Source organism: Engystomops pustulosus, chromosome 1 (assembly GCF_040894005.1).
Source record: "Engystomops pustulosus chromosome 1, aEngPut4.maternal, whole genome shotgun sequence".
Taxonomy (NCBI): Eukaryota; Metazoa; Chordata; class Amphibia; order Anura; family Leptodactylidae; genus Engystomops; species Engystomops pustulosus.
Genome location: NC_092411.1, coordinates 25,636,017 through 25,647,260, shown reverse-complemented (window position 1 = coordinate 25,647,260; position 11,244 = coordinate 25,636,017). Strand labels below are relative to the sequence as shown.

The window sequence follows — 11,244 nt, the reverse complement described above, 5'->3', positions numbered from 1 at the left end:
GCTACAGAACAATAAGATGGAGAGCTGCTGGGGTGCACAATAACAGGGGGAGCTGCTGGGGAGGGATACAATAATGGGGAGCTGTTGGGGGCACAATAACAGGGAAGCTGCTGGGGGGCACAATAAGATGGAGAGCTATTGGGGGGCAATAAGATGGAGAGATGCTGGGGGAACAATAACAGAGGGAGCTGCTGGGGGGGCAATAACAGGGGAGCTGCTGGGCGCACAATAAGATGTAGAGAAGCTGGGGAGACAATGGGGCAGATTTATCAAGCAGAGAGAAAGAGAGATAAAAGATGTGAAGATGGAATATCTTTCTACCTAAGCCGCGCTTTTGTTCTGCCCCCTACTCCACCCACACACAGTATAATTTCCCCCTTAATGTGCCCCATCTCCCCCTTACAATGTGTCCCCCCAGCTTCATTTAACATTGTAGCTCCCCCTCATAGTAAACCCCCCTCTTACTGTGCATCACAGCAGAAATCTCTCATATTGGGGCAGATTTATCAAGCAGTCTGAAAGTCAGAATATTTCCAATTGCCCATGGCAACCAATCACAGTTCCCCTTTAAAATATTCATGAGCACTGGTGAAATGAAAGCTGAGCTGTGATTGGTTGCCATGGGCAACTGGAAATATTCTGACTTTCAGACTGCTTGATAAATCTGCCCCAATATGAGAGATTTCTGCTGTGATGTACAGTAAGAGGGGGGTTTACTATGAGGGGGAGCTACAATGTTAAATGAAGGGGGAAATTATACTGTGTGTGGGTGGAGTAGGGGGCAGAACAAAAGCGCGGCTTAGGTAGAAAGATATTCCATCTTCACATCTTTTATCTCTCTTTCTCTCTAAAAAAAAAGTTGTGAGGTGTGAGTGAAAAACGGCCGCAGCTGGCGATTGGCTGCTGCCAATGTTAGGGGTGTTTCCACAGTGATGTCACTGTCCTCATATGGCGTCCTCCCTCCTGATGAGTGACCTATCTGCCCAGCAGACCCTGCGGGATGTTGTTTCTGCCCCCTATAGACTTCTGTTGCCTCCGCTGAGTGTATTACGTCGCTCAGCAGGAGGGTGCAGGATGGAAACACGTAGATTATTCCGTCTTTCCATCCTGCTTTTTCCACAGGATACATTGTGTCCCGCCAGTACATGTCACTGGGTGCACTCTGGATGCAATCTGGGAGGAGCTTTCCCATGTTAGGGCACATTCACATGGCCGTCTGCGAGGACGTACATTGCCCAAAGACGGCAATAGCGGCAAGGTGCAGATACGGTGCCACACATGTGTAGCACCGATCCGGGCCGCACACCGCAAAAAGATAGAGCATGCTCTATCTTTAGGCGTGTGCGCGGCCGTGCACCGCTATTCTCTATGGAGGGAGGAGGGGTCACCTCCTCCTCCACTCCAGCACACGGCGGTATGCTCGCACGGCGGGCTTACCGCGTGTGAATGGACCCTTGTACGCTGAACATATACTAAAAATGAAGTTTGATCCCAGCATTAATTAATTCTAAGATACAATTTATAATAGTAACAATAAATATTTATATAGCACCAACATGTTCTGCTGCGCTTTATATTATGTTTAGAATCACACTTCATAAAATCAGTGCAGTGGCTGCTACAGAATATACAGTACTGTGCAAAAGTACTAGGCAGGTGTGGAGACTGCGGAGTTAAAAAGTATAAAATAAAAACTGGAATGGTCGTTTTTTATACTTTAACTCTTACTTTTAATGCAAAACAAAGACCCCAACATCCACTCATTAAAGATTCCTCACAGTGTTTTTGATCTCTGCTTTTTGTAATTCCATAGGAAGCTTCATTGTTTTATTCCTGTTGATAAAAGCCAGTCCCTGGTCCTGTGATATCACACAGGTGCACGGATCATTATATCCCTGGCCTTGAGATGTCACACAGATGCACGGCTCATTATATCCCTGGCCTTGAGATGTCACACAGGTGCACGGCTCATTATATCCCTGGTCATGTGATGTCACACAGGTGCACGGCTCATTATATCCCTCGTCTTATGATGTCACACAGGTGCACGGCTCATTATATCCCTCGTCTTATGATGTCACACAGGTGCACGGCTCATTATATCCCTCGTCTTATGATGTCACACAGGTGCACGGCTCATTATATCCCTGGTCTTGCGATGTCACACAGGTACGCGGCTCGTTATATATCCCTGGTCATGGGATGTCACACTGGTGTACGGCTCGTTATATATCCCTGGTCATGTGATGTCACACAGGTGCGCGGCTCATTATATCCCTGGTCATGTGATGTCACACAGGTGCACGGCTCATTATATCCCTGGTCATGTGAAGTCACACAGGTGCACGGCTCATTATATCCCTGGTCATGTGATGTCACACTGGTACGTGGCTCGTTATATCCCTGGTCATGTGATGTCACACAGGTGCACGGCTCATTATATCCCTGGTCATGTGATGTCACACAGGTGCACGGCTCGTTATATCCCTGGTCTTGCGATGTCACACAGGTGCACGGCTCGTTATATCCCTGGTCATGTGATGTTACACTGGTACGTGGCTCGTTATATCCCTGGTCATGTGATGTTACACTGGTACGTGGCTCGTTATATCCCTGGTCATGTGATGTCACACTGGTACGTGGCTCGTTATATCGCTGGTCATGTGATGTCACACTGGTACGTGGCTCGTTATATCGCTGGTCATGTGATGTCACACATGTGTGCGGCTCGTTATATCCCTGGTCATGTGATGTCACATAGGTGTGCAGCTCGTTATATATCCCTGGACATGTGATGTCACACAGGTGCACGGTTTGTTATATCCCTGGTCATGTGATGTCACACAGGTGCAGTGTAAGCATCCCAACTTAAATCTGCCTCCTCGCACCAGTAAGATCGTTAGCAGCAACATGTTACCTTGTAACCTTTTACTTAGCGGAGACACCCTTTTCCAAGATGGCGTCCGCTGCTACCTTAAGAGTTTACGCGCATGCGTGACATGCGCACTTCTGATCTGCTCCCCACTACAGGTCACGAGCATGCGCAGAAGCGCTGCCGAGACGCGACCTGCGGCTATTTTGATTTTTTCTGTAAAGGAGGCTCCACATGGGTGAGTTATCTTCACTGATCAAAGCCACAATTTGCAAATTTGGATACTGTACCATCTTATGATTGTCATTTCACTGTTGCACATATTGATCAATTGATCTTAAAACTATTGTATGAAATGTAGCACGATCTTGTAATGTTTACATTTGTTCATGATGTCATTGCACTGCGACTATAAATATCTGTATGTAACTAGACACACCTCGCTTGACAAAGGCTGAACAACAGCCGAAACGTTGCGGGAGGTGGAATAAACACCAAAGTTTTTTTCACTATTTTGGAGTGCTGCCATTTTCTTTGAATTGTTGTCTATTGGACTCTGACTGGTCAGAGTCAAGGATAGCACCCATTACCACCTTTTACCAGGACTGTGCTGCTGTTTCTTCGACTTTTTAGATAGATAGATAGATAGATAGATAGATAGATAGATAGATAGATAGATAAATAGATAGATATGAGATAGATAGATAGATAGATAGATAGATAGATAGATAGATAGATAGATAGATATGAGATAGATAGATAGATGATAGATAGATGATAGATAGATAGATAGATATGAGATAGATAATAGATAGATAGATAGATAGATAGATAGATATGAGATAGATAGATAGATGATAGATAGATGATAGATAGATAGATAGATAGATAGATAGATAATAGATAGATAATAGATAGATAATAGATAGATAGATAGATAGATATGAGATAGATAGATAGATGATAGATAGATGCATAGATAGATAGATAGATAGATAGATAATAGATAGATAATAGATAGATAGATAGATAGATAGATAGATAGATGCATAGATAGATAGATAGATAGATAATAGATAGATAATAGATAGATAGATAGATAGATAGATAGATAGATAGATAGATAGATATGAGATAGATAGATAGATGATAGATAGATAGATAGATAGATAGATAGATAGATATGAGATAGATAGATATGAGATAGATAGATAGATAGATAGATAGATGGATAGATAGATAGATAGATAGATAGATAGATATGAGATAGATAGATAGATAGATAGATGATAGATGATAGATAGATAGATAGATAGATAGATGCATAGATAGATAGATAGATAGATAGATAGATAGATAATAGATAGATAATAGATAGATAGATAGATAGATAGATAGATAGATAGATGCATAGATAGACAGATAGATAGATAGATAGATGCATAGATAGATAGATAGATAGATAGATAGATAGATAGATAGATAGATAGATAGATAGATAGATAGATAGATATGAGATAGATAGATGATAAATACATAGATAGATAGATATTTTTTCCCCAATTTATTGCAAAAAACATTAAATGGCGGAAATAAAAAAAATATGTGTTTTCATACAAAATACAAGCTCTCAAACAGCTGTGAACAATGAAGAAGTTATGGTTTTTGGAAGGAAGGAGGGAACCATATGAATTAAAGACAAGTTTGCGCTGTGTTCTTAAGGGGTTAATTCTCCAAGTCCCTCTAATACTTGGAAATATTACTATATTAGAATATTACTGCTCCCTGTGATCACATTCAGTCCTATCAGACCACACAGGATTATTTGGCAAGCACTCGGGCTCCTTTGTTCCAGTGACATATGAGGAGTCTCTATAACATGTGGAACAAAAGTGAAGCCTCAGTTGTTCTTAAAGTAGAACTTAGTTTGTCCTATAAATTTACCAATGTGACAGGGAAAGTAGCAAAGCTCAAACATTCCCAAGATGCACCAGTCCTAATTTCAGGACAACTCATGGTGAACCTAAGATATTGCTGCTCATTGATGTCTCTGAGAAGTAAGTGATGTCCCCATAATGAGTGGCCACAGTGACTGTAATAACATCTTCAATATTTGTAAACCCCTTTAATCACTGGGAATTTTTAGGGAATTTTAAGAGAACCTGCCATTAAATTAACCCCCTAAATACTTATGTTTAGTTAAAAAAGCATTGCCCTTATCCCTAAATGGTTCCTCTCCATACCTGCAATGTTAAAAAAATATGCTTTTTAAACTTATATGCAGCTCCCGAGAGTCCAATGATCCTAATGGGGTCCTATATATGCAGTGTTTACTGCCCTGTGCCCTTATTCCTGATTGACAGGTCTCATATGAAATCATTGCAGCTTCTATGGAAGAAGGGGAGGAATGATTTCATGTGATCAGATACATACATGAGGTAGATATTGCAAACATTACTGGGTAAAGGACCTTAGATGACATCACCCTGATCACATAACATGCTAAGAAGAGACACATGACATAGGGAGGAGTAGATGGAAGAGGCCGGCTGAGCAGCACACGCCACCTCTGATGCCAGGTAACATTAGATAACGTTGATATATGGTAATATAAGGGGAACATTTTTTAGCTAAAAGAAGGGTGTCAGTTATGGGAACCTGTCACTAGCTGCAATTGTAAAATTGAGATGACAGGTTCCCTTTAAAGGCCATATCTTTTTAATTTCGGTGCACTACCTTACTTTTTCAAATTATCTCAACACGAACATTATAAATGAATTCCCTATTTTGAGATGATTGGTTTGATATATAATATGTTATAGTTTTTCCTCCCCTGTAACTGGGGCATATATATATGAGCATCAGTTACAGGGAGTAATTACCTCTTTTACTGTATCTTGGACAGGGCTGTACTGGGTCTAATCCGACCCAGTAGATCTAGTTAACCCTTTTAACTTTGGTACTGCAGCTACTCACTTTAACCCTTGGGTAGCCAGGATAGGGCGGGTTAATAAAAAATAAACATGTACTTACCTCCCGACATTAAGCGCTGTGATCTCTCCAGTCTGTGCCCCATGTGAACAAACAGGGGTAGAAAGCCACCCATCTCGCATTATACAGCACTGGCAATAGGGAGGGGTGGGGCGGAAGCTGAGTGCAGTGGGGCACAGACCAGAGAGCACCAGGAGGTAAGTACATGTTTATTTTTTTTAACCCGCCCCATCCCGGCCACCCAAGGTTTTTATACCCTTGGAAAACCCCTTTAATTACTGAGGAGATTGCTGTGCTACACGTTACCTACTGTGTAATTTTCCTCCTGTGTTAATTACTTAGGGGAAGCTGTGCTATATATTTGAATACCAAGTACTGTGCTACTTAATATGTAAAGTTGGGAATTGTTGTTGCACATAATAATGAGGAGGTGATGGCACTGCATAGTAATTAAAGAGTGTGTACCAGTGCTGTACGTGACTGTTGTATCTTTAGGGGCACAGTGTGGAGATGTGCTGCAGAGACTTAAAGACATGTGGGCAGCAAATTAATCAGCAATGAATCAGGCTAGGAGAAATACCGTAGTTCTATACCTAACCGGGGTCCTCCAGGATGAAGACCATGACCCCGACCAGTCTGATATTGAGGACCTATTTTATGGATATGTTATGAATATTTTTGACCGTGAAAACTTGTTTAACTAAATAGTAACTAAACAAATAGTATAAGCTAAAGGAAGAAAGACCTAAGATCTTTAGACCATTGCCAAATTCATAGAATCAGCCCCCTTTATCAATGCTGGCTCCGGTTTTCTCTCTTTTGCATAACATGAACTGATACTCCTATGGGCATCGCCCTTTTTGTATTTTCGATCAAGGTCAGGCATCAAGTGTAACTCCAGATGTTGATGAGGTAGCAACGTAGCAAGAAAGAACTTCCTAAAATTTGGCTGAATTGTCCATGTTTCCCCCTTGGTGTAAGACAATGGCTATGAGTTTCAATGTTCTAAGCTATTTGTTATCAGTATCTCTAGTTTTAGTAATATTCCCCTGTTGGAATACTTCACCAACACTTTCTAATGTGAGGAACAATAATGTATAAAATAGGCAAGAAAAATTAAGTGACCAGAGAAAAGTTAAATCATTGGTCCCATTCGCATTCCCTGGCCGTGGTATGCTTCCTGACCCTCGTAAGGACAATAGGAAGCCACGTCTCCAAGACTGTGAGCTGGCGGGGGTGTTTGCTGATAAAATATACTTGAGGGGATTCTATCAGTCCCTAAAAAGTTGACCGTCACTCTTGAAACCAAGCAGATGCAAAATCTGACATCCTGTATTTAAATGACCCCACAAAAATATGAAAAACAGGGAGTATCCAAAATAGCCAGAGCCCAAGAAAATTTCTTAAGAATTCATTAAAAGGTTCATTGACAGCTATAAGGAGCTTAGAGTTTTTTGTGCAGTATTTTGTATCATAAAAGGTCAAAATGGCCTAAAAAGATTTAGAAAGTCAAACTGAAAGTCATCAGTTCGCTACGTCTTATCTTCCCACACTCCAAACCAGTCTCTAAATTCATGTAAAAATGAAATGATCATTCCAATTCTTCCAAGAAATTTTTAAAAATGAAACAAAAATGACTGCCTACAAAACCCCTTGAATCAGGAATATCCGGCGTCGCTCCGGTACTCTAGCTTGAAGTTCCATGTCATCACGGGATCCACATCGGCCAATGGGTGGCCATGTCTAATTATGGGATGTCACGTCTGTTTTCCAGGGAATGTTGCATCCTTTTTTGCCCACCCCTTGAAAAATACACGTGCATTGAAACGGATGAACAATTAGGCAGTGCCAAATTCTTGTGTAAGTGTCCCTCTTACTTTTATGTGTAACTATTTCTGAGCCAGGTATGGAGCTTCTAAAAATTTACCAATGTACTAATTTAACGCCTGTTATTACTTGTTACTGTATATTACATTTGCATTTATTCTGGCTTTCTGTCTGGTGTGAGTTATCAAGGGTAGATATGTTTTCCCTAGATTTTTATCTTATGTGCCTTAGGGTGGCACACGTGGAGTTTTGAACCTGTTTTTGGGCCGTTTTTAAGCAGTCCGTTAAAAAACGCATCCGTGTTTTCCGTTTTTGTCCATTTTTCCCCAATTATGATAATTCTGATAATTGGGAAAAGTGGACAACTGATGCGTTTTCAAAAAAACTGATGCGTTTTTTAACGGACTGCTTAAAAACGGCCCAAATCGGGTTCAGGTGCCAGCATCCTCAGGCTCCAGGGTAGTTGTTGTGTTTAATGGAAAGCGGAGTCCAAGGCTGGCTTCTTGTAAAAGCTGGAAAAAATGGGCCTGGAGCTGTATTGGGGAAAGAGACTGTAGGTTTCCCAATCCCTGGTGCATCTCGGGCTTTTGGACCACATGTCTGTGCAATCAACTGCACCTATAGCAGGTGTGTAACATGGTGCAGGCTGTGGGGATAAGATAAGATAATCCTTTATTAGTTCCACAGTGGGGAAATTACCAACGTAACAGTAGCAGAGAGAATACAGAGAGTACAGTACAAACTATGACAGAACAATAGGGACTGGTTAGGTGGGGGCGCAGGTTACTTCTGTTTGGGCCTTGTTTGTTGATCACAGCGGGGAGGAATGAGTTCCGATAACGCTCCCTCTCACACTTGGGGTGAAGCAGTCACTGAAGGTGCTCCCCAATGCCACCACAGTCTCATGCATGGGATGGGAGCTATTCTCCAAAATAGATTTCAACATACACAGTGTCCTCCTCTCAGCTACCACCTGCACAGTGTCAGGAGGATCCCCCCAGGACAGAGCTAATCAGTTTGTCCTGTCTGTTGCTCTCCTTAGCTGAGATGCTGCTTCCCCAACAGACTACACCCAAGAAGAGATGGACAATGCCACTACATAGAAGGTCTTAAGAAGTGCCCCCTGCACTCCACATGCCCTCAGCCTCCTCAGCAGGTATAGCCTGCTCTTACCCCTCCTGTTTAGGGAAAGATCTGCATCTGTTATATGTTCTAGACCAGTGATTGCAAACCTTTTACATGCCGAGTGCCCAAGCTACAACCGAAACCCAAATATTTTTTGCAAAGTGCCGATTCAATAATTTAAACAGTAACTTATTACTCCCTGCTCTGTTACATGTTTAAATTGTATAGGCACCCAGGGACACCAACACAGTAGAAATAAGGAGAAGAAGTTTGGATTATCATTGCAGCTTCCTTCTAGGCTCCTGGGCTGCCTGGGACTGCAAGAGGCCTTGAGTCCTGTCTGGCGAACTCTGCGTTGGGGTGATGGCGCAGGTGCCCATAGAGAGGGCTCTGAGTGCCACCTCTGACACCCGTGCCATAGGTTCGCCATAACTGTTCTAGACCATTCCTGGTTTTGGCTTATAAATACTAATGTCAAATTCTGTCTCATGGAGCGGATTGCAGAGCGCTGCCTATGAGAGCTGAGACCTCAAAGTCTGGGACTGCAAACACGGCTGTGAGTCTTACCTGGTGGAAAGCTTCAGGATTGACTTGTTATTTAGTTAGCGCTCGGACTAGCAGGTTTTGTGTTGTGTTATGTGCCGAAGGCCCGGTCCTTTTCTTACTGTCTGGATTCATCTCTGGAACTATAAGATTTGTCTTAAATATTAAGTATAAATATTACAATATACATATTTGTTTTATAGTATAAAACTACAATTTAATATACACAATTTAATATACATAAATTGTGCTGAGCTAATATTCATAGATAGGTTGTTTTGTTGTCCCCTGGTCCGAGGAGGCCACACATTGGCTTAAGTGGGTCCAGTGAATCCGCAGAACCTCCAGCTGGACGCAGGTTTGAAAACTAAAAGGACAGGAGCAATGTGGATCCTCGTGTGTAGGGTTTGTCCAGGTTTCTGAAAAACCCTTTAATTCCAAATGGGGTCAAACCAATTGATTTTCAAACCCATTAAGGCTTTTGGTGCATAATGGGCTCAACTGTGAAGAAAATGCTACATTTTGCACTGAGGTGGGTGGGGATGTGGGAGCGGGGGTGTGTCTAACATATTAAACCAGAATCATTGACTGAGGAAAATTGTAAAAAATCAGGTATGGCAATGGTGTAGAGAATGGAGCAACACCTCCTGAAAACCACTTTAGGTCACTGTAATTTAATTTTAAAAAACCCAAAGAAAACCCACGCAAACACGGAAAGAAGATGTTAACGCTGGGACTTGAACCCAGGTCACCAGCACTGCAAGGATGTAATACTAACCACTAAGCCAGCATGCTGCCCATTTAAGGAAAGAAAGTAATATGATTGTCTATGTGTATTTAAAAGCATAAAACTAGTAAGGAAGGTGTGATAATGAGATTTTTGGCAGCAATCATCATAAACATCCAGCACTTTTATTCTTTAGGCTCCTATGATGGGACAGAACAAGGGAATAATGGAGAACAGCCTTACTGTATCAAGTCAACTGAGATGTCTACTATGAAGAATTTAGTTATGCATTGACTACAGGGTGTCCTGCCGCCAAGACCAACATTGAATGAGAATGAAAAAAAATACAAGCAAGTGTTCATTTTTCCTGCAGCTCCACCACCGGGGATAATGAGAATCACTCATTGCTTATTACAATTTAATTAAATTACAACTCTTTAATCTACTTCAATGGATGGGAGTCCTAAACAAACTTGCTCTATTAATTTAGGGTTTTCTGTGTTTTTAAAGGCATGTTTTTCTTCATTATCTAGCATTATTAGTGAAACAGTTTGTCAGACTGGACCACCGGGGAATCATAGGATCCTTCCGGTGGGCCCAGGTTTTATACTGTACAAGGCAAAGACAATTCAAGTTGAAGGCTACTGTGATCTATTTCCTAGGATTTTATGGAGCATGGGCCGGCAGAATAATTTCATTTGGTGGACCCAAGGAGCCATTTCTGTTATTTCTGCTCTATCTATTCAGTAATGGATACGGTGGTAGGGTCCCAACACTGTGCCAAGGATTTTATTATAGAAGTGTAGAAATTGGGGGTCATTTATTAAGGGCCCGATTCGCGTTTTCCCGACGTGTTACCCGAATATTTCCGATTTGCGCCGATTTCCCCTGAATTGCCCTTGGATTTTGGCGCACGCGAGCGGATTGTGGCGCATCGGCGCTGGCATGCACGCGACGGAAATCGGGGGCATGGTTGAATGAAACCCCGACGGATTCGGAAAAACCGCCGCATTTAAAACAAAAAATCTGTCGCGGAGCTTGCACTTACCTTCACTCAGCCTGAGCCGGTAAACTCCAGCGCGTTCCAATGCTTTCCAGCGCAGCAGCGCCACCTGGTGGACGGCGGAGGAACTACCTTAATAAATCCCGGCCGGACCCG

The 11,244-nt window shown here is 42.2% G+C and overlaps 1 long non-coding RNA gene across 1 annotated transcript; it reads left to right on the top strand.

The window, feature by feature from the left end:
* The first annotated feature begins 527 nt into the window (after positions 1-527).
* LOC140068690 (uncharacterized) lies at positions 528-10,536 on the top strand. The gene is made up of 2 exons (XR_011848525.1): positions 528-700; positions 10,282-10,536. It is a non-coding gene; the product is annotated as an uncharacterized lncRNA (long non-coding RNA).
* The last annotated feature ends 708 nt before the right edge of the window (positions 10,537-11,244 follow it).